Below are 25,344 nucleotides of genomic sequence, written 5' to 3'. Positions count from 1 at the left end.
AAAAGTGCTATTAAGTGAATATATTCTTTATTAGTTACAATGGCTTTTGAAAGATAGTAATTCATATTTGCTGATGATGCAATTTATTAATTTTATTGACTGGGCTCAGATTCCATTCATGGTCTGCTTGAAATAATTCAGTGATCTCTCCAGAGGTCTGAAGTTTTTTTGATTGTGCACTACTAATCTATTTTAGCATTTTCCGCCTGTTCTTATTTCAAGTAGATTGGTTTAATTAAATCATACATATATCTTAGCTACGAATTCATTTTTGGCATTGTTTCCTCTTCTCATGTAGGTGGGCAGGAAACATTGTTTTACTTGGTCTGAAATAGATGATTTTTCTTAGACACTTTTTTCTTCCAGCCAGCGCTATAAAATATGAAGAATCCTTCAAAGCCAAGTTCGAACTCTACCTTCTCTTTAAAGTCCTCCCCGATCATAAGTTTTCTAATATCTCTTATTAGATGTTAAACTTATTAAAAATGAGGGCTGAGCTATAAACTTCTTTTCATTTCCTGCTCCCACATTATCCCATTAGCTTACATACATTAACCATTCTATAATCATTGTTTGAATTTATTATTCAGTAGTGACAATGATATAGGAAACCCGAGTGATCAATTCCAAGCAAACACTTGAAGATGAATCTAATAAATTACAACATTAATAGTACCCAAATGCTGTTGCTACTACAAAAATGAAATTTTTAGAGGTACTTTCATTTAAAAAATATCTCTAAGGATTTTTCGAGGACTTAAATACTATTCTGTGTTTTGGGCATTAATTAAATGGCTACTTAGAATATTTTTATTCTGCAAGGACCCTGTCACTGTTAAGGTTATATATTGTGCTTTCAAAAAATTCTGGGAGGGTAATCTATCAACTTTTTATATAACTACATGCTATTATTACTTGGAGAAGTGCCAGTGTCTGACTTTACAACCTTCATTCGAAATTCTTTTTATTTCTTACAGCTTCTAGGCTAAAATTACTCATATCAGAGACCTACATTAATATTCAACTACCAGAAATAAGAGGTAAAAAAAGAAGGGGGTGATGAAATCCACTGCTTCATCATTAATGTCAGAAAAATGTATCCTGATACTACTCATATTAAAAAAAAAACAGATGCCTAATCACATTTAATTAAGAGAATCCTTTTTGTTCCACTAAAATCCTTTCATGGCCTGTTTTCCTATCTCACACTTATTCTGTCATTTTTAATCTTGTGTTCTTGCCACTAACATGCTATTTCCTTATCCACCAATGTCATCTACCCATTTCATTCAGGAGAGTACAGCCCAGTCCAGTAATATCATCTGAACAACCTATTATGAGATTCTTAATTTGGCAGACAGGCTGCATTATTTATGCAGAACTGATAAGGCACAAAACACGTGGTTGCATTTCCTGAGGAATTTTACTCTTCAACACCTCCAAAAGGCTGGATCTTTTTAAACACCATGTGTTGTATTTGTTTCTAAGCTTTTTTTTTTGTTCTATTGATGTTTTGGAAAATGGTGAAAATAATTGGAAAGCAGATAATATGTTTGGCTTTTGAGCATTCAAAATATTCTGAAGGTTCAATGAATGTAATCAAGTGTTATTTTGTGGGTTCATGTCAAAGTTTTTAGCATCTTTCTTACTCAGAATTAAGAATTGAAAAAAATAACCCTTTCTGGTAGGTAGCTCAGTGGATTGAGCACAAGCCTGTGAATCAAAGGGTCGCCAGTTTGACTTCCAGTTATGGCACATGCCAGAGTTGCAGGCCAGATCACCAATAGGGGCTAGCTATGCTAGAGACAACTACACATTGATGTTTCTCCTCCTCTCTTTGTCCTTCCCCTCTCTCTAAAAATAAATAAATAAAATCTTTTTTAAAAATTGAAAAAATAATCTATACTATTTTTTCTTCTAGTCTTTTTGTTTCCTATAGATTGTCCAGGAAAGTTTTAATTCTAAACATCACAGAATCTTTCTTCAAAAGCCACATTTCTTATTTTTACTTCATCTGTTTGGAAACATAGATTCATCTATTAAGATGACCATGATAAGAAAATCATGATTTCTTATATTTTTATAATTTTTGAAATTATTTTTATTTTTATTTCCAATTGACATAGATTATTATATTGGTTGCAGGTTAGACACTGATTAGACATTACAGAACTTAATAAGTGATCACCCCAATGAACCTTGCACCCTTCTGACACCATCCATAGTTATTAGACTATTATTGACTATTTTCCCTATGCTGTACTTTACATTCCCATGGCTACTCTGTAACAAAGAATTTGTACTTCTTAATTCCTTCACCTTTTTTCTCCATCTCTCCAACCTCCTTTCCATCTGACAACTGTCAAAATGTTCTCTGTATTTGTGATTCTGTTTCTCTTCATTTGTTCATTTATTTTGGTTTTAAATTCAACTGAGAGTTATGTATTTATTGCCATTTTATTGTTCATATTTTTTATCTTCTTTTTCCTAGAGAAGACCTTTTAACATTTCATATAATACTGGTTTGGCGGTAATGAACAACTTTAGCTTTTTCTTGTCTGGGAAGTTTTTTGTCTGTCCTTCAATTCTAAATAATAACTTTGCTGAGTAGAGTAATCTTGGTTGCAGGTCCTTGATTTTCATGACTTTTGAGTATTTCTTGCCAATCCCTTGTAGTCTGCAAAGTTTCTTTGAGAAAGTGGCTGACAGTTATGGAAGTTCCCTTGTAGGTAACTAACTGCTTTTTATTTGGTGCATTTGAGATTCTCTTTTTGTTTTTAACCTTAGGCATTTTAATTGCGGTGTGTCTTGGTGTGGGCCTCTTTGAGTTCATCTTGTTTGGGATCCTCTGTGTTTCCTGATCTTGTATTTCTATTTCCTTCATCAAGTTAGAGAAGTTTTCTGTCATTATTTTTTCAAATAAGTTTTCCATTTCTTTTTCTCTGTCTTCTTTTTCTGGCATCCCCATGATATGAACATTGTTTTGCTTAAAGTTGTCCTAGGGGCTCCTTACACTATTGTCTTTAAAAAATTTTTTTTTCTTCTTGCTGTTCTGATGGATGTTTTTTACTTCCTTTTATTTCAAATCACTGATTTGATTCCTAACTTCCTTTACTCTACTGTTGATTCTCTTTATTCTTTATTTTAATTACTGCATCCTTTATTTCTGACTGGTTATTTTTTTTTATGCTTGAGGTTCTCACTGTTTATTGAGCACCTTATAACCAGTGTTTTGAACTCTGCATGTAGTAGATTGCTTATCTCCATTTTGTTTAATTCTTTTTTCTGGAGTTTTTTCCTCTTCTTTCATTTGAGCCATGATTTTTTGTCTCTTCATTTAGGTAGACTCCCTGAGTCTGTTTCTAAATATTAGGTAGAGCTGCTATGTCTCCTAGGCTTGGTAGAATGGCCTAATATGGTAGGTGTTCTGTAGCATCCAAGACACAGCTTCCCCTTATCACCCAAGCTGGGTACTTGAGTTGTGCCCCCTGTGTGAGCTATGCACACTCCCCTCTTGTATTTGAGTCTTGATTGCTGTTGGCATGTCAAGGGGGTGCTGGATTTATCTAGGCTGATCAGTGGCTGTGACCACTGACCACCACCTCCAGACCACTCTGGAGGATCAACTATGCAGGGGCCAACTCCAGAGAGCAGGAGTGATTTCAGCAGGGCTGCTGTGTCCACCTCTCGAGTGGTTGGATAGTGGTTCTCCAAGGTAGTCTGAAGCTGTCCACTGGATGAGCTGGCTCTGGGGCCTACTGGAAGGTGCAGGTCAAGGTCAGCCACTGCCTCTGTTCTGGCCTGGGCCACCTAGCATAAGCTACAGAGTGATCTGCAGATGGCTGCTACTTGTACTGGGTTTGGAGGGGCCCAGGTGAGGCCAAGCTAAGAACCAAGGTTGGCTGCTGCTGGTGCAGGGCCTAGAGCCACTTAGTGAGAGGTGTGGGTCTTGCTAAGGTCTGATGCTGCTTGTTTGAGGTAATATAGGAAAATTTGAAATATGAGACAAGCCAAGCCATTTGTATGGAAAAGCCACTGGAACCCTTGGTTGTGGGGCTGGGACCTCTCACTCCCTAGCTATCTCTCCTGATTTTTATCTGCCACACATGGATGTGGGACCAGCTTGTTCCATGTCTATGCCCCTCCTAACTGTCTTGATGTATTTTCTTATTTAATTCCCAAGTTGTAGGACTTCTGTTCAGCTGAATTTCTGGCTATTATAAATGATGGTTGTTCTGTAGTTGGTTGTATTTTTGATGTGGTTGTGCAAAGAGGTGAGTACCATGTCTACCCATGTCACCATCTTAACTAGAAGATAATTTACTATCATTCCCAGAATAATTTCTTCTGCAAGGGTTGTCAAATCCTGTAACCAATGGCAATATCTATTCCCATTTAAAGGTGTAAATTTTAACTTTGTATCCTTTAGTATCACACAGATGTGATGTGTGATGTCACAAAATATACTTTTTTCTTAGTGTACTAATGATCATTTTTCTGCTTCTATACAGTAATCTAATTTTAAATTATGGTTATAGTTGATCATTCTGTTGAGTAAACTAAAACCTCACCAATATAAATGCTTACACTGGTATATGGCTAATCCACTTAAAACTCTTTTGTTGAAACAAATTTAATTATGAATTTTTGTACATTAAGTTGCTCTAATTATATATATTTTTTGTGACATTGAGATTTCTTCCTAGTTAAGCATTTTTTAAAATTTATTTTAGAAGATGATGGTAAAATTTCTGACATTTGTGCTGACAATTACTAAGTTGAACTCTAATAAAATTTAGATGCTGAGATGACAATCTGATATTCACTAGGAATTTCCTTCTTACTTTTCTACATGGGTTTCAGAATATCACAAATGATAGCAGTATTTTTCAGGAACAATAGCAAGGGAGAGCTGAGAACTACGTTGCCTTGGTTAAAAAGGGAGAAGTGGGAGAATACATGTGCTTTACAATGTTTAATCAAATGGTTAATGTGGTAGCAACAAGATATAGCTCAATTCTAGTAATAATAGGCCAATATGTACTGAAGCATTTGATTTCTTTTTCTATTTAATAAAATATTTTGAACTAGCAACAGATAGTATCTACCCATGTATCTATTTCTTAGATTTAACAAATTTTAACATTTTGTCATATTTTTCATCTGATTTCTTTCTCTCAAAATAAAATTTTATAAAGCCACCTAAATCCTAGTTCTTTTTAAATTTGTATCTGAATCTATAAACCATACACTACTGCTGTGTGTTTTATACATAGTATTCTTTGTGTGTCTCATTTGCAATTTTCCTGATTTTTCCCTTGACATCATGTTTTTAAAATTTATTCATACTGAGCCCTGGCTGGTGTGGCTCAGTGGATTGAGCGAGCGCGGGCCTGAGAACCAAAGGATCACAGTTCGATTCCCAGTCAGGGCACATGCCTGGGTTGCAGGCCAGTTCCCAGCAGGGGACACATGAGGGGCAACCATACATTGATATTTCTCTCCTTCTCACCTTCCCTTCCCCTCTAAAGATAAATAAATTAATTTATAAAAATTTATTCATACTGACATATTTTAGGTACCATATAGTATTCCAAGGTTTGAATAAACTCTATCACTTACAGATGGGTTATTTTCTTTTTCCATTTTTTAGTACTGCAGTGAACAGTTTTGCTCCAGCCTGGTTTAGAAAGATTCAGAGGATCAGGGATAGGGGATTTCACTTCAAGAGCCTGTTCTATCTGCAGAAAAACAGAACAATTCTCTGCACAACTGTGTCTATTCGAATATCCTATTTGAATTTCATCCCATGTATACCTTGGCTATTTATGTCTAAGTTAAGCTTTGTGTGCTTAAGATGAAGAGCACACCTTTTTTTTCCAATTAAGTGGTAAGTTTTTAGAATAGTATGCTACTACTCTAAATGCTTAGAATGATAGCTGTGAAAAATGACTTTTCTAAAAGTTAATGCTTTATGGCATTGTAGAAAGACATCTACCAAGTTGAATTCACTGCTAGGTTACATATTTTTATATATTTATATTCTTCTTGACTTATTTTATGACCTATAGTGTCGGAAAGCAAGAAGAAAACCTTTTTCTCTCCTATTTGAGTTATGATTTTCCAATACGTTGCATCAGTAAAATGTGTTCCCATTTCCTAGGATCTGTGATAAAGCAAAGGCTTTTCATCATTTACTTGAAAGAGAGAAAGCTATTTGTTTGTGAAGGTCACTGGAAGAGCTTAGAAAAATCAATTAGATTAAGGTGCTTTCATACCATTTATTATGGTCACCCATGATAGGGACAAAAATTAAACTAAACAATATACCATTGGATAATTTAAAATTTAATCCAACTACATTTTTACATATTACAAAACTTAGAAAAATGCATTCCATCTGAGCATCACATCGGCTGGCTGGCTGGTGCTGTAAGGCTGCTAGAAACAAACCCCAGGAGGAAGGACACTGTCACCCACCCTCCGTGTTCAGAGAGAGCAGCTCTGTACCGGGCGGTCTGGAGCACTATTGATGCATACTTCTCCCCTTAAATCTGGCCTTTGAGCGAATGATATGGGAAATTTTTAACAGAAGTAATTGACTCACTCTTCATCTTAAAGTTAATCTAACCACATTTTATTACCCTGTGGATATACTAGATACACTCTATCCTTCCCCCTGCATTTTAGAATCTAAGCTTAAAAAGAGTGGAAAACAGAGACATTTGGCAGCGTATGCTTTGTTATGTAAACAGCAGAAAAGTCATTGATGACCCCAATCCAATCTGGAAGGATAATTCTTTTAATACAAACTTTTAATTAAAGGCAATCACTTCTGCCATATGGGAAGATATTCTTTAAGCTCTGATGCATGTAACCCATATGGGGCTAAGAAGTTTAATGGCATAAAATAAATACCATGAGGAAGGACGGAGTCGGGCTAATGTTTCCCCTGATACTGAGGCACCAACAGGCAAATTTCCTTTATTCTTGGATAACTGTATTGAATGAATGGTGATTTTAAATTTTAGTTATTTTATAGGAAAGAAGACTTTTGGTGATTACATTTGTGGTTTCCTAGAATATACCTAAAGTGCAAAGGAACTTAGAATATGTTTGGGATGTTACCTAGTTCCTCCAAGAGGCAAACTAATTAAAAATTCATTTATTTATAGAACCACAGTATAACAGAAACTAATTCTTCTTTATCAGTACGGACTGTACCCATGAGAAACATACTTTGTGAGACCAATGACTGTTCGCAAATGAGGGCCTCTGGAAAGGACGGATTTATAAAAGCCTTCTTAGGCACACTTTGTAAGAGATTCTTAAGAAACAGTGTTGAAATAAAACATGGACACATTATTTACTAAATACCTAAATTTTCAAATTTTGTGTGTGTATGCCATATGGTATAAAATCCCTGCATTGAGGCAAATATTATAGCCTTTAGATTGAATATCATCATTTCCAAGATGATCAAATTCAACAGGAGTTGTCAGCTTCAGCATCTTAATTACTCAGCCACATGGATTCTTCGTGGCTTATGGCTGGATTTGTTCTGACTTTTTAAAAAATTATTTATTTTAGAGAAAAAAAGGAAAGAGGAGGGGGATAGAGAGAATGAGAGAGAGAGAGTCTTTGATTTGGCTATCCCACTTATTGATGTGTTCATTGGTTGATTCTTGGATGTGCCCTGAATGGGGATCAAACCTGCAGCCTTGGAGAATTGAAATGACCCTCTAATCAGCCTTGGAGAATTGAAATGACCCTCTAATCAGCTGAGCTACCCAGCCAGGGTCTGTTCTGATCCCTCTTGACTTGACAGATGAGCTTAGCTTTTCACTACTGCCTTATTCCTGGTCATTATAACAGGAAGCTATGACTGTTGAAATTTCAATTACTTGTCAAGAGTTAAAGAATTGTTAAGCACAATAAGCCAGGTGGTGAAAGACAAATACCACATGATCTCACCTTGAACAGGAATCTAATATAAAAATAAACACACAAGCAAAATATAACTAAAGTCACTGAAATAGAGAACAGGCTGACAGTGACCAGAGTGGAAAAGGGAGGGAATTTCAGGGGGAAAGGGGAAGGGTTTACAGGAACAGGTATAGAGGACACATGGACAATAACAAGGAGGGGTAGAAATGGGAGGGAGGTGGGGAGGGTTGGGGGGATGGGCTGGGATGGGAGTAAAAGGCAGAAAACTGTACTTGAACAACAATTAAAATAAAAATTTAAAAAAATTATTTCAAGAAAGAAAATATATTTAAAAAAAGAATTCACCTTGATGGTGTTAGGCAGAATCACTCTACTGAGGATTTGATGAGTAAACACATGCAAAATGCTTACAACTGCCTTACACTGAGTCAATGTTAGCTGTTATTAGAATTATTTAATCATATGAATGTTTCCCAAAACAATGAGTGAATCCAATCTGTGAAGTAATTTTAAGTAGGACTGTAAGAAAAATATTCCCCAAACTAATCCTGCCATTTCAGAGTTGGTAGAATAACTTCATAATCTTGCACAGGTAATGACTCAGAAATGTTTTTCTTTCTAGAACTATAAATGCATGTCTGAACTGCTCTGAATATCAAAGCAAAACAGATGCATTTGTTCATCCCCATAATGGCTGGCAATCTGTGAGTGGTGAGTGAAGATGTGTTTTGGTTTTTTGGAAGTTGGAGGGTAATGGCGTTTCTAGCCCAGCAGTTTTATGTTAGAGAGCCTGTTCAATTTGCACACGGAAAAACAGTCCTTCTACTGCATCCCAGAGGGACTTGATTTCAGCAGTCCCAGCAGCTCACAGAAATGCACAGAGGAGAGATTGTTCTAAGAAGTGAGCTCTCAGAAAATGTCACAGTATTCTACCGCAGCATGGTCATTTGCTCATTATTTTTCATGTTCTATTTAGCCTTCTTAATACCGAGGGTCTTTTTATAGTGCTAAAGATACCCCTCCAAAAATACGCATGAATTAGTCATTTGCGTTCACGCATAAAACTCCTTTCCCTTTCAAAGAGCACTGGGTTGGGGACAAGGACCTCTTTCTGTCTTTTCACGGAGACCCACACAGAACACAGTAGTTTCCCTAATTTATTTATGTGATGCTTCATGAGGCTCTGCTCCCTTCATACTTTAAAAGCCTCAAAGTCTATTAAGCCTTCGAATATCAGCTGTCCTGCTCCCTGATGTTTTGTATGCTATGTGGAAGAATATTTGGATTACCTAATACTTTCCTATGATCAGCCTATCCAGCCAAAAAGTGTCGATTTTCTCTTTAGCTGATCACTGCCTTTCCATGCTTCTATTAGTTGACTTTTTCCAGAGGAAGGCCTTTTTTTTCCTCATTGCAGCTTTAATCATCATCCCCACAGCTCCTTTTAGCACCTATCTGGCTCTCTCATCTCTAACTGAATTCCTTCTTCTTTTTTCTCTCTTTTCTCCCTTAGTCTATGATTCTCCATGGCTGCACACAAAAGGCTGACATTTTGTGGACATGGAGAAGAGGAGCTTATTTCCTGTTGCGACTCAGGCACAGAACACAGGACATCAGGTGCACACACATCTTCACGGTTGTGTTCTTTCTTCCCGGACATTCAGGGCACTTTGGCAGCATTGCTTCCGAAACAGAGCAGTCCTGGAAGCTTGTGTATTGCATAGGATTGGTGTTTGGATCTTTGCTACTGGGAGCAGAGATGGTGCTGAGGCTGGGACTGACTTACAGAGTTTGGTGAGGTAACAGTCTAGAATAATACTGAGGGGAAGAGCTGAGTTTCCCAGAGATTGACAATATACTGAAGTTAAGGACAAGTGATGACAATAAGTACAAAGAAGGTGAGGCTACTCAGGACTGATGGACTTCCCAGAGCTCTCAGCAGCCAGTATGATGCAGAGTGAGGCAAGTGTCCCACAGTTTAGAGGTCTGCTGCGGACACTATCAGGGAGCCCTTCATTTAAAATCTTAAATGGATTTGCTGCCCTGACTGGTGTGGCTCAGTGGGCTGGGCATTTTTCCACAAACTGAAAGGTCACTGGTTTGATTCCCAGTCAGGGCATATGCCTGGTTGTGTGCCAGATCCCCATTCAGGGGCATGCGAGAAGCAAGTGATGGATGTTTCTCTCCCCCATTATCTTTCTCCCTTCCTTCATCTATAAAAATAAAGACAATCTTTAAAAACAACAACAAAAGAAGTCCTTAAATAGATTTGCAGTGGGGTGAGCCCCAGGGGCATTAGACTGGTCCAGGGATTGGCAGCCAGCGGGAGGTTATGGGCTTGACACTCTCCCCAGTGACATCTTTCAAAATGCGAGATCCTGGGCCATGAGTCTCCCACACCAACAATTTTGCATTGTCAACACAGTGAAGTTCAGCATTTCCCTGAGTTCTGATGTTAAAAAGTAATCACAGCTCTCCGAGAAGGATGGGAAGGGACTGATGAATTTTCATTTTATGTCCCCTTCACATTATTCTATACATAGTAACTATTAAAAGCATACTGTGATGACTGGACAAGGGAGTGATAAAGGTGACACAAAAGTTAACTGTAAGGACTCCACAAAAATGTATCTAATTATTGCCATTACAAAAGTGAGGGCTAATTCCTAAGTCTTTAAAATTAAATGGTCAATTGATTTCAGAGATATGTCTGTGATAGGAGATGAGGCAAACCAGGCCTCTTAAAGGAATAATTCTAATTTGTCTGTGATTGCTCTGTGTCTGTGTAATAACGTATAATGTGCGAAAACTGATACTTAAAGAAATCTGTCTCTATATTGAGGGAGGAAGGGACCGAGATTTTATTTTAATGTTCATTCTTCATCCTTTCCACAGCGTATTGTTTTAGATAGTTTATGCTTTTCAGAGCCCATAAGTCTCCTTAGAAAAAATTATGGGGAGGTAGAAATTCCACACTGAATCTCATGTGACTCTTTTTTTAGCCATGGAATATTTAAAATCAGCTCAGAAAAGCAGTACTTTGTGTTTTATTGTATTATGGTCTGCATTTCAAGGATAATCCAAATATCTAACATGCGTTTGCTATAAAGCAACCCTTGTTACTTGCAGGGTCCTTGAATACCACTGAATGTGCCATTACTTTCTAATACCTGTTGCTGAGAGAAAATCTAACAACTGTGAGGCTGTGTAACCTAAGAACTCCCTGAAGATAAATGCAGACTCATATTAATACTGCCCTGAAGGTAGACCTCTCTGATGGAACTTATGTGTTTTATGAAAGATCTAAGCAGACAAATTAGACTCTATATTTTTATTTATAGCAGTGCAATTCTCCTTTCATCACACCTTCCATGAGAAGCTGAGTTTCACCACTGCTGCCTCCAGCCCAGTGTGCCCATCACTGTTCTTAGGAACAAGAGCATGGCAGCCCACCCACAAAAGGCCGAAGACCCCAGGGGGCACTGCTGCTGCCCTGGAGATGGGGAAATGCCCTGTTGTCAGGTCAGATTACCTTTGGTCTCATTTTTCTAAGCTCACTACAAGCCTAGTGTGTCTCTCGAATCTAGAGGCAGCTCAGAACTCTGATGAGTGGGAAGACACACAGACAGGGTTCCCCATGCTGGTCCTCACTGTCAGCCCACTGATGCAGAAACAAAGATCCAAATTTCAAAAAAAAAACCCACTTTACTGGAAAAGGTGGAGAGAAAAGACAGAGTGCAAGCTTCAATAGGTGTATTGACAGAGTGCAGCTTATTCTGTAGTTTGCCCCAGCCCAGCTCACGGGTGCATTGAGGAGTCAGGCCCTTTCCCTCCCTTCACCCAGACTAGGAGGGTATGGAAATGAGGCTGAACTTTCACTTCGCATTTCATTATTGTGGGTGCTTCTCTCAAGACACTGGAGTTTTGTTCTAAGTATGTCTCTCTTGTAGACAGCGTGCAGTTACATCGGCTTTGTGGTGCAATAGGAGTCTTTTTCTTTTCTTGGAAAATGCAGGCCTTTATTAACATGACAGAAATGCTTGTTCTTAGTTCCATCACAATATTTGGTTATGTTTTCTGCTTTTGTTATGCATAAAATCTTGTTTACTTTCTAATGATTAATTTTATCCAATGTACTGAACCTTCTATGTTTTTAGGCTCATATATTGACTCATTAAAAACAAGAATTAATTTATGATATGTATACTTTCACCCTCTTTCAAATCCCTCTACTATATGAATTTAACTTTATTATATAATTTATTTTAAGTTTTTATTCTTATATTTTTAGATATATTTACATTTATATTAATTTAAATTCTTGCTTTATCCACTTTAAATATCTTTTGGCCCTGTGGCTATGAAACATCAACCTACTTCCACTAACTGACCTTATCTCTCCTTTTATCAACAATTGTTATTTTTATCATTTCTGCATTGTTAGAGATTAAAATATTTACAAACTAGTCTGCAATAATAAATTATTATCTGGTTTTTTCAGTCTTGGGATTAAGTCGATTTCATGTTCACAACCACACATTTTATCATGGAAAGCTAAAGCTTATTCTCTCTCACTTTTTCAAGAAGAAGCTCAGGGAATGTACAGCCATTGCATGTTCAGAAAAGTTTGTCTTTTTGCCTTTATACCTGATCTACATTTCGTCTAGATACATAAATCTCGGTTTATTCCCTTTCTTAGAGGACTTTCATAGGTACTGCTTGCTGCCTGTAGGGGACTGGTAAATTATTCTTAAAAACTTCAGGATATACTTATCAGGCAACTGACCCAGAAATACAACTTGAAGAAATACAACTTCACTTTTAGGCCAAGTGAAATGAAAACATATGCCCACCAAAAGCCATGGATATGGGTTTTCATAGAAACGGCATTCACAATAGCCAAAGACTAATGAAAACCCAAATGTGTGTCAGCAGGAAAATGGATGAACAAGTCATAGTGTATTCATGTAATGCAGCAGCAATTAAAAGGAATAAACCACTGATACATGCATCAACATGGGTGACTTTTATAGACATTATTTGAGTAAAAGAAAGAAAACATAATAATGGCCAAATGCATGTTTTGATAGCTCCCCAAGAATAGTGGCCTAGATATCTAAAGGGGTGGGTTTTAAACCCTTGTGAAATTCCAAACTTTGGGGTTTTTTACTTCCATTATCTATCAAAGCAGAAGGTTAGATGATACTATTTTCACTTCTTTGCAGTTCTAAAATCCAAGAGATTTGGTCATTTGTTGCCCGCATGGGAAAAAATGATCAAATATTTTATTGCTTATAGTGTATAAATTATAATCTCAATTTTAATCTCAGTTTTAATTCAATAATTTCTAAACAATTGTGTGAAATTGTTTCATCCCTAAAAATAAAGAATACAGGGCTATTAGTAAATAAGATCATTATACCCAACTCACCAATCTATTTCATTACTCATTTCTTATTAATCATTTCCTCTTTCATTCTAATAGTAGTCAAGCTTTTCTTATATTTAGTTATTAATTCAACAAGTACATATTGAATGTCTACCTTGACATTGTATATAGGCCCATAAATCTGTTTTATTACTGATTAGGGAATTGACTTTATTATATCTTGTTTCTTCTTCATGAGATAATACAAATGTAAAAGGTATCTATGCTTTACAAATGAACTTAAAAGTACTCTCTGATTTATCTATCTATACATGATAAATTTTTCTTTCCTCAAGCGAGGTTTTTGTTCATAAAGAGAATTGAAGTATGTAGCTCTTAGGAGAAAGAAAAGGGTAAAGAACATAATAGCAACTATTTGTAAAGATTTGAACGACTTGTGGGTTTCACACAAAGTCCTATTTAAAGCCGTAATTCAGATACAGGTTATGGCTACTTAGAAGAATTTTATTGACTTTCTAAAGGAAATTTACTGGAATCCAACCATGTTCCACTGTGGCCCCAGGGGTCTGAAATGTCCTGGATGTTAGTGCTGCTGCAATTGTGCTCCGCAAAACTTAAAGGTACAGTGCACTTTGGTTTTCTCACTGCTATTCACACGAGAGGGAACCAATCCAAACGTTCTCTCTGTCAGGCTCTTGAAGCTAATCCTCACACAGGGCAATAAGCAGAAATCCCCATCCTAAATCTCAGGCTGATCTAACAGAGAAGTTGCTCTGCAGGTCAGATGTCTTTATTGTGATCATTAGAACCTCATTTACAACCATCTGAGGGTTATGGGACAGCTCCCTTTATACCCAGTGAAGGCAATTGGGACATAAGAGGAGAGGATAAAAATTCTCTGTTCCTGGAGAGGAGTACTTTTTGAGGACTGGCCTCCAAATCCTTTACAGAAGATTGAAGGCCTTTGAAAAGACTGAAAAGACCTTTGGTGAGAGGTCTGACAGAAGCATAACCTGTGGCACTGGGGGCGCTGGGGGCCTGCTTAGAAGCTTTGGCCACTCCATTCCTATAAAATGTCACCTTCTGTCTGCATGTCTTGGGGCAGGTTCACTATTTCCTAAGGGCAGAGACCTCATCTTACAGTCTGCTCTCCTATTGGTCCTCACCCAGTGACTCGTACATCACAGGTAGCTAGTTAATATTTTACGAACTGATTTACTCCTAAACATTGTTTCTCAGAATAATGAAAACTTTCTATGCATCTTCCTAGGAAATATTTAGGTAAGGAAGTAGAGCTTCATGTCAAATAATTAGTGTCAAGCCTCTTTGAATTGGAGAGAAGGACAGTGAAGTAGACGGCATATTTGTTCTGAATCTTTCAGCCTTTCCCACAAGCTCACCCTCAGCCCTATCACTCTGAGGTTTCTCCTAATAGGAGTGGAGTATAGTTCCCAACCCACTGAAGTTGTGAATTGCTTTGACCAACACACGATGGGTGGGCATGCCAGTGTGCCAGTGCTGAGCTAGGTCTTAAGAAGCAGCACAGTGTTTCTGTTCCCTCCCTTAACACTTGTGCCATTGTCATGAGAATAGACAATGAGACCATCTACTGGCCTCAGAGCAATGAGAGAATGTGAGGCAACAGTGCCCCGGTGGCCTGCAGACCAACACTGTGATTATATTTGCTTTTTGTTGTCTGCCACTGTATTTTAAGAGTGGTTTATAATAGTGTGATTGTGATGATAATGGAGCGATTCAGACAAGAAATACGGAAGGCAATATTATCTCCTGAGGTTCATTTTAACAGAAATCCCTCTCAGATATGATGAAAGGTCAAGCAGATGAAGAACTTTTTAGCATGTGCTAAATGCATTTTCACCATGCCATTTTTAATGGATGGTGAATGAATATTAAGTATTCATTTTTATTTGAGTCAGTGGTTATATGATACCTCTGAGAACTCCTAATTGTTTTGTTCATTCAAAAGCAGTAGGCAAGGATCTGTGTGTGTGTTTAAGACATACAAGTTCTATTATATTTACCTATGAAGATACACAACTGTGTAGTCCACCTTTGTAAACTATGAAACTGTGTCCCAGAAATCTCCATGGGTGATCTGATCATTTCAACTGCAAGACAGACACAACCTTCAAAAGAGACACGTGAAGGTATAACGAATAAAACCTAAGAAGACTTCCTTACCTCTGGGGCACTATAGAAAAAATATGTGTGTGAAAGAGAAAAAGAGAGGGGACAAACTGATTTTTAACAAAAGAATATATACAAAGGTAGTACAACATAAGGTACAATCCTGGGGGAATACAGGTGCAGAGACAATGAAGAATGTAGAACCAGTTGAGAAGAGACCATTGACAACCAAGCATGCTTAGACAGGGGAGAAAGAAAAGATGATAGAAGTTACAAGAGGCTGACTCCCAGTGCAGAGACAGCTCGGAAGCTTACATTCTTTCAAGACCAAAGGTTGGTAACAAATAAACTTATCTGTGCAGAAGGAAATGATGAGAGGATCAAAATGTGCTCTAATATCCACTTGAAAGAATAGGTGAAGGATGGGGTGAGATGAAGCATGACAGAGGCAGAGAGAATACCACAAGAAACACTGATGGGAGCGAAGGGGTGGAAAGATACAGAATGTAACTCATGTTATTTATTTTAGCAAGAACATCATTTAGCAGTATTTGTGGAGACAAGGAAGAGTACTGAGTCCTGCAGGGCAAGAACAAGGAGCCAAGGTCATGGTGGGCAGCCGTGAGGGGTGGTCAAAGACAGCAGGCAAGATATGAACAGCTAACCAAAGCCGAACAAGAATGGAGGACCAACGAAAAAGGAGAAAAGCAAAAACAAATCAAAACAAAAACTTTGTTATTAATGAAAACGAAAAGAAATATTACCAATTGTTGAAAGTTTGATCTTTTAATTCCCCAGAAAAAAAGTTTAAAGTTCTTCAATCTTCATGGAACATGTATGATATACCCTCCAAGGGATAACTGTCTTTGTATCTTTTTTAAGAACTTATTTTGCATATTATTAACTGTTTCAAAAATAATCATTGTTTCATTCAAAAGAAATGTTGTACCTTATAAACACACATAAGAATTATGAAGTACAGTAATAGAATGAATGCCCAAAGACACACCACCCAGACCAAGGTACCAGAACATTATAGTAATTTTGTGTACAATGTGTACCCAATGAGATGTCATAGTTCTACAACTTCCCTACCTGGTTGAATTTGATGTATTCTAGAACTTGTTTTTATTTTTAAATATTAGGAAAGAATTAAAAATCCAAGTCAATTCAGTATTTTCACATTCTTAACCAGCTACTTTTCTGTAACCTGTTGAACTCTCCTCACCAGCCTGGTGTCCTGAACATCAGTATGGTCGCTGGCATGGCCGCTGTACTCACCTGAACACAAAAGGTGTCCACATTCCAGGGATCTCATTGGTAATGCTGGACTCTTCAGGTGAGATTTCATCTCTCAGGGTTATCCAGGGAAAGTGACTTTGGGGAGCCAAGAATATTTCATAACCAAAACAAAATATAAACTGTTGTTAAATAAGGTATGTATTTAAAAAAAGAATTTTTTTTTACTTATAACATATTTCAATCATGTATTTAAGTATAAGCAAATCCACAGCCCCTTTGTGCCTGCTATAGCCACACTTACTTGGTAAGATTTAGAGATGCCTCCATTTATAGCCACCATTATTTCTACTATCTGGGACTTAAGCTGCTTTTAAGTATTAAATGACTAGATTTAATAGTCATTTAATACTGAAAAACAATGATGTAGAACTTGGAAAGCACATTTATAATGATTATGAAAAAATGAAAATCAAAAAGGCAAACACACAGAATTTTATATCTCACTGTAAATCATTTTTCTCCTTCATATAATACTGCCTACTTTTGTGCAATATTAGGTTTCTAGCTTGTATGACTCATTCTAAATAAAACTGCTGCTTATTTTGCTTTCAAAATGTCTACCTAGGGTGGACCTAAATATATTTTTCCAGGATTTCACATAAGGTAAAATGATCACTTTTGCTGCATTTAAAGCAAGTAAAATTGTATATTATGTAATTAATACAATGCATTGTTAAGAGAGTGATATTAAATCTCTAAAACACACATTTCTGTGCCCCATACATATGCCAATTAATCTTACCCACTGCACAATGCCAACCTTAGCTGCATCTCAGACCGAGAATGTGAATAATAAGTAGCTACAAATTAATTTTTTCTTTGGAAAGGATCAAATTATATAATGTCTTTGAAAGTGCTTAAAAATTCTAATATACATACAGGAATAAAATGTGCTGCTCTATCTATCTAAATGGATAATCTTTTGGAAATTTTCAAGAATGGACATTCTAGTAAACTCTAAATATGAGCTCAGTAATTTTTGGATCAACATCATTAGAAATAACCATACTGAAAAAAGATACTCTGAGAAATAAGGAACTTTTGAGCCTTTTATCCAACAGAATCATAGTCATTGAAACATCATGTTGGTGAAATGTGCAGTAGTTGTGAAATAGGTAGTGAAATCTGTAGTAAACAGAGCTAGATTACCTCACAGCTACTCACAATGGCACAAACAATATTTTTTACCAACCTCTAGAACTTTGAGATAATGCCTCACAATACTGCCTGCTTGGATTTACCACAGATTCTGACTTTCGGTACTGTATTTCAACTGATTTCTTCAAATGTGTCTGTTTCAACCTATTTTCAGGACAGAGACTTCTCCTGTAGGCCTCTATGATCTTGATAGCTAAATATATTCCCTCCCTAGCCCATGGCCCACCGCAAATCCTTTATTTTATTATATCTCTATTATTATTTTATAATTTTTTAAATGCATTGCTACTTGTTATCTAAATTATGTTCCAGATCATCCAACAGTGAGCTCAGATACCTTAAAGTTTTGAAAAGCCAGTTATAGAATACATGAAGTTGTGCAATCAATAAAACAGCAAAGAAATCAGCTCCTGATCTTATATCTGAGTTAATGTAATTCAGAAGAAAAGTTCCTTATTATTTGCTTTTGTCTTTCAAAGTATAATGGAAATCTAGAAATATAATAATTACCCTTTAAATAGCTGTTCCATCTTGAAAGCACAAAGTCAGTATTGTGTTTTGCCAGATAATCACAGAAAACTGACAGAGGATACTGCTTTTTTGTTTTATTTATCAGAATGTTTTATCACTTCAGCTTTTCATTCTATATTCAGCACATAAGTGAATGAAATGCAGTTTAAAATGAAATCTACTCTCTTTTATGAGAATATTTCCTCATTACTGGTTAAGTAAAAGTTGAAGTAGATTTAACTTATCTTAAATATAAATAATTTAGCTTTGACTAAATATTTAAATATTTAATGATAAATTTCCACCAGTGACCAAGATTTCCCATATTCCTAAATTTATAGACATATATCTTTTAAGAAATTAAGTGATGTGGGACTTGCATTGGTTTTTTAAGTATTTTTACAATAATTTTAGAACATAATATAGATAATCTCTCTTAGTTCTGCGGTCTTTGTGTTCAAATACATGTGTAAAATATTTAAAAATCTATTGTGCTTTTTTGTACTCATGTTTTAATGTATATTTTCTTACTTAGTATCTTTTTCTTAGTTTAAAAACAACTGAAAGAGAATTAATGAATATTTAAAATTTCTTAGAAATAAATAGTAAATACCTTTTGTTGGGATTTAATTAACAAGCTGGTTGGAATTCAAATCTATATATTTATCTGTCTTATAAATATTCCTTCTGGTAACTTTGCATAAAATGGATTTTGAAAAATATAATCTATCTGTAAAAGAAATGAATGGTATTCACTTAGTTGAGTAGAGAGTGAACCAAAATATTACAGTAGTTGTTTTATTGCTGTGCATCTCTTGCAATACTGTGTCCTGAAGTAATTTTCCCATTGAGTCAAACTACTGCATAAGAGAGCAGTAATTAAGGTATGTGAATACATTGCCTTTAATTATGCCTGATTTGTTTTGTATGTTGCCTATAAACACTGTTGAGAGGTTCTTAATTGGGATAGAGTAACACATATTTAAAGTAAGATCCATAATCTCAGAAAATTGAAGGTATAATAGTACTTTTTACATAAGAAGTGTTGACTAACCGGTCTCATTTAGAGAGGAAATATGTACATATCAGAATGTCAACAAACAATGTGAGGATTAAGACATTTTTCTGGATTGTTAGCAAAGAATCGCTTCTTAGATAAATTGGTTCAGATATTTTTTCTTTTCTCACTGATAGATGTAAAACCACTTTGAATTAACATGAAATTTTCCTTTGTAAGAACTCAAAACCTCACCATTATTGTTGTTTCAATGAGATTCTTCTGAGGATTAGATACGGAAATTTTAAATGTGTAGAATTCAACATAATTTGGTACAGCACTTGACTTAGAGTGCAGGCTAATGTTCAAAGGAAGCTTGGACATTAGTATGCCCAATATTCTCATCCAACCTCTTCAAAGAGTGGAGCTCCCTTCTCTGTCTAAATATGATGAGTAATAGGGAACTTACTTCTTTGTTCGGCTCTTCAGTCAGTTGTAATATGTGATTATTGTAGTTACTCCAAAAAAACTCTCTGTATGGAGACATTAACCAACTCTTTATGATTTTTCACCCATTAATCTTAACTGTGACTCCAACATAAATAAGATGCACCCTCCATGCCCTTTAGAAGTGATGTGTTTTGGTGGAAAGAGAAATGGACCACAAACTAGCTGTCAGCCCCAATGTCACCACATTCAACAGCAGAACATTAGGTAAGTGACAACTCTGTGCCTCAGTTTCTTCATTTATAGACTAAGAATAGTGACGTATGCCTATTCTCCCTACGTTATACAATTATTGGGAAAATCAAATGACAAAAATAAAATAAGCTCTTTCCAAAATATAAAATGCCAGTGGTTATTATTATTTACATTAATAGTTTTTTTACCATCATGGTTCTCTCTGATCTCCCCTTCTTTAGGGCACAAATTCCAATTATCTTTAACTATTTACTGTATGATTTGTATTTAAGTTTTTCCCCCCATTCTAGACTCATGTTTGTCAGTATTTCTGTACCCATGATTTCCAGAAGAATGACAATGCTGGGTGCTTACATTTATTTTATAATTTAATCTTCAAAATGTCTCTTATGACTTGAGACAAAGAAACTGAGACTTAGGTTAGAAGATATGCCAAAGGTCACACAGCCAGTGTGTGGTGAGGCTGATCTTTTAACTCAAACCCTACATCAGAGCCTTTGCTCTGGATCCAACATGATAATCTGCACATTCCATGGATGCGGTGTTGTCATTTCTTCTTCCATGCAGCATTGTTCATTGAGTACATCGCACTAGTACTGGAGATAGAAAGACTAATAGGGCAGAGATGCTGTCCTCAAAGAGCTCACATTGCAATAGAAGACTTAGATAAGAAAACAAAAGACTGTGAAAAATGGGATATGGTAAATGTCATAACAGACAGAAAACATTCTGAGGGCTCTAGTTTCACCGATGAAGGTGAAGATTTTTTATTATTTTATTTTATTAAAAAAAAGTTCTTGTCGCCCTGGCTGGTGTAGCTCAGTGGATTAAGCACAGGTCTGCGAACCAGAGGATCGCAGTTCGATTCCCAGTCAGGGCACATGCCTGGGTTGCAGGCTGGTTCCCTGCAGGCCAGTTCCCAGCAGGAGATGCATGAAAGGCAACCGTACATTGATGTTTCTCTCCCTCTCTCCTTCCCCTCTAAAGATAAATAAATAAGATCTTAAAAAAATGTTCTTGTCAACTAACACCTGGCTGATGATGTAATGGAAGTGTTCACACAGAAGACAGAATGTCTCTTAACCAGGGACTTTGTTGAGGGGATAGGTGAGTCATGGAGAGGCTTAAACAAGGCCTCTCCAAAGCTGTGATGTACTTTCAAACTTTCAGATTCTGTGGGCTTGAGCTAGAGTCAAATAAACCCTAAAGTCATATTTACCTAAACTAATATTCTATGACCCTACACATCTGCAGTTGATTGTTTAGAAGCTAAGCTCAAAACTTGACATTTTCCCTTATAAAATTCCTTCCTGTCAGATGTAGTTTGATGTGCTTTCAGAAACTGCTTTTATCATCCAGCATAACTGCTCTCAAGTCCAACCTTGTCTCTTCTGTAAATGTTATCTGATTGCCCTCTCTGTCCTCATTCATCTGACAGAATTTATTAAGCATTTGCTCTGGGCCAGGTGCCATGCTGATGCAGGTAGGAGAAGGACTCTCAGGTCAGTTATTGGAAAAGCACAGGAACTTAAGGAAGCTCAGGAAAGGTGGTGCCATATCAAGGTTGGGAGACAGAGAGGGAAGCCTGCTTGGCTTGGCTTGAGGCACATGTAAAAGTTGGGGGAGGAGCAAAACAGAGGGGCAGCCTGTGCAGCCAGTGAGGAGCGTGGGGAGGATGAAAATTAAGAGAGTGTGAATTTGTGCAGTAGGACTATCATATGGCATGTAAGAAAGAGTGAGAATGATGCTGGACAAGTCTGTGTAGAGCCACTGAATGGAGACCACCTAGCAAATTGCAGTTGAGAACTCATTCCAGACTTATAACAATAAGCTCCCATGTGAGTTAGGCCTGGTCTTTTAGCCAAGCTGACTATTCTATTAACTCATCCTTGGTGCTGTTTTATGGGGTGAGAGGAAAGGGAAGAAGCCCTGACTGGAATGGGTCTTTTGGGCATCATTCTGCAAAGCTAAAGGTCACCAGTTGGATCCCAGGTCAGGGCGCAGGCCTGGGTTGTGGGTTTGGTCCCCCAGATGGGGCTCTTACAAGAGCCAACTGATCAATGTTGCTCTCTCACATGGATGTTTCTCTTCTTCTCTCTCTCCTTCTCCTCCCCCTCCCAAAGATAGATAAGTTAAATCTTTTTTAAAGAGAAAGAAAAAAGAGGAAAGAAAGATGAAGAAGCAAAACAAGGAAAGAAAATGAGACTTCTGACTACAAAGTGTAAAAATACAAAATTGTAAGGGAAGCACTTCAGGCAATAGAGAAAGTGCACCTTAAATGTCAACGGGAGAATTATCTGCCAGAATACCAAACTCTGAATCTTGAAGTAACAGCTAAATTCTGCTTCTAGAGGACTTATACATTGTCTGTTTATATAAAATTACATAAAAACCTAGAAATAGATCCACAATGGCAACTAATCCATCCCAAGATAAAAACAAATTCTAATGACATGATTTTTTATAAGCAATCTTGCTCAATAGACAAGATCAGAGGATAGTCAGTTGTTGGGAACTGCCCTGCCTAGTTTAAGAAGCTGTAATCCCCCATGGCTAAGGTTGAGTGAGATACCTTGGGACCCTAAGCCACTAAGGAGACGAAGCTTATCTCCCTGGCAGGAGCACTGGCTCTGCTCCTTTTACTTTACCCTGCCTGGCCCCCAATGCTTGATCGGTTAGCCAATGATGGGTAAGATTCCTCAAGGGATGAACTACCTAAGACAGGCACAATCATGGGGAGCCCCCAGGGAAGGACTTCAGGGGCCAGAGCAAAAGGGGGGTGACGGACCCTCACCTTGGACCTTTGTTGAACCTCAGTTTTGACAAAGCCTGAGTCCTTATTTTGTCTTTGAGAAGTCTCCTAATTTCTTGGCTGCCTGACTACCCCTGCCTGACTTAATCCTGAAACAATGACAAAGGGCAGTGCAGCCTGTGTTAGAAAGGGCAGGTTCCCCAGGTGATAAGGCCTAAGAAAGAATATATAAAACCCTGTGAAACCTGCTTTTGGTAAGAATACTCTCAATTAAATGATAAGGGTCCAAGCAGAAAATGAGTTTGTTTCCCAAAGTTTTGTAGCCCTTGGCTAACAGACCCTGACTCAGAATAAGCCCTCAGGGTTCTTTGTATGCTATCTATTGTTTGATTCTTACTGCCTGACAATGATTAATGAGCCTTACCTGTATTCCTGTGTAAATTGAACCCAATAAAAGCCTGCCAAAGCAGGGGTTGGGGTGCTCTCCTCTTGAGAGAGTGGATGAGGCGCTCAGAGGCACTCTCCCCTAGAGAGAATGGCCATGCTGTCCCTTTTCCTCCACAGCACTCAGTACTCCATGTGAATTTATCTCGTCTCACCCATGACACCACGGGCACTTCGGGCCGGTGTCCATGTCAGTCAGTCCTATGTTAAACTCAGTTAATTTGTTGATAAGGAATGGTGGACAAATCTTCAGAAAACATGAAGAAAGCTAGGGACAATTTTTAATATTGGCTATTTATCCTTAATTCATTACATGCTATGTATCTCCAAAAATAAATTATCAGCAAAAAAACAAAACACAACAAAAACAAAAGCCCTGACTGGTATAGCTCAGTGGATTGAATGCTGGCCTGTGAACCACAGGGTCATTGGGTCAATTCCCAGTCAAGACACATGCCTGGATTGTGGGCCAGGTCCCTGGTAGGGAGTGTGTAAGAGGCAACCACACATTGATGTTTCTCTCCCTTTCTTTCTCCCTCCCTTCCCCTTTCTCTGAAAATAAATAAATAAAATCTTAAAAAATATTGTCACCAAGACATCTTGGTTTATTTAAGTTTTCCAGGCACTGTAGTAATTAACTAGAACCAATATTAATTAGATAGTAGTTTAACCACTTTAGTAGATTCATAATGAACCTGAATTCCACTACTACATAACCTATGGAACTGACCAAAATTTTTATTCAAAGAAAGCTTCAGAATTACTTACCTTCTTATATACTTAATTCTTTCCATGGATACGTAACTTCCTTCAAGAACTCCCTACAATTTCACCCTCCACTCAATAACTGTTAGATACTTAACACATATAAAGCTCTCTCTCTATATATAAATAGTTGTTTTTAATTAAATTTTGGTGTGACATTGGTTAATAAAATAATATAGGTTTCAAGTGTATACTTCTATGACACATATCTACATATAGATTTTTAAAAGTATTGTATATGTATATGGGCATTTTTGTCTCCCTCTCTAGATTTTAAGTCATGGGAAATTGGGGAAACACCTTGGACCTGTGTTGAGCCTCAGTTTTGTAATTAGAAAAATATATAGAAACTACATATGTATTGAAATTAAGGTTCTATCTCTGTAATCAGCTCACAGAATGATAGTGCTGGATGTAAACAGCCATATCCTTTTCCATGGGGCTTTTCCCAAAAATGAAAACATGTTGTCTATACCTTTGCCTTCTAACATACCCTGTCTTCTGTTTTGTCCATTGTTCTCTGGTACAGATGCCATCATTCCTGAACCAAAACTTAAGATTCGTTTCAGTCAGCCCTTTGTTATGTAAATCAGGCACACAATGACTCTGCTTTGCCCAGATTCTTTTCTATTTTTAATGACTTCTTTAAAATGTGTATTTCTCCTATATCTTTCTTTCATGCATTTCTTTTTGAGCTGCTATCCCCCACATTACCATTTTTTAAAGCACATTCTACTAACAGGATTTCCTTTTGTTGTTTTGACTTATTTTGTATGCATAAGAGTACTTGAGATCTATAAGAAAATACTGAGGTACATAGTGGTAGGAAACACTACTAGCTTGATGCATTCTACACAGTTTTAGAGGGTTTCACTTCCCATTACTCTAATTTCATCTTCTCCTCCATCAAAGAATACTGAAGACTTTGGGTCAGTTGACCTCTTATTTTTTAATTATCAGTACAATTGAATTTCCCTTGGTCTCTCTCTTTTCTGGGTTAACTGTTTATTCTGTTGCCTTCTATCTAAATTCCCTGGCATGCACTTACCCCTCTATAGATGTGTATCAGAGTTCTATCTGAGTTCTACAACTTTTTTGGCATCCCCTTTGCATGCTTTGCTATGCAGAGTAAACATTTTTCTCACTTGCTTTTCTATTCTAATGGCCTACCTAATGGCACAGCAGCTAACCCATAATAGAAATATAATACATATTTACTAAGTGAATGGA

This window comes from Artibeus jamaicensis, unplaced genomic scaffold, assembly GCF_021234435.1.
Source record: "Artibeus jamaicensis isolate MK-2021 breed Jamaican fruit bat unplaced genomic scaffold, CSHL_Jam_final contig_760, whole genome shotgun sequence".
Lineage (NCBI taxonomy): Eukaryota > Metazoa > Chordata > Mammalia > Chiroptera > Phyllostomidae > Artibeus > Artibeus jamaicensis.
The sequence above is the reverse complement of the archived record's forward strand: the minus strand, read 5'-3'. Positions refer to the sequence as shown.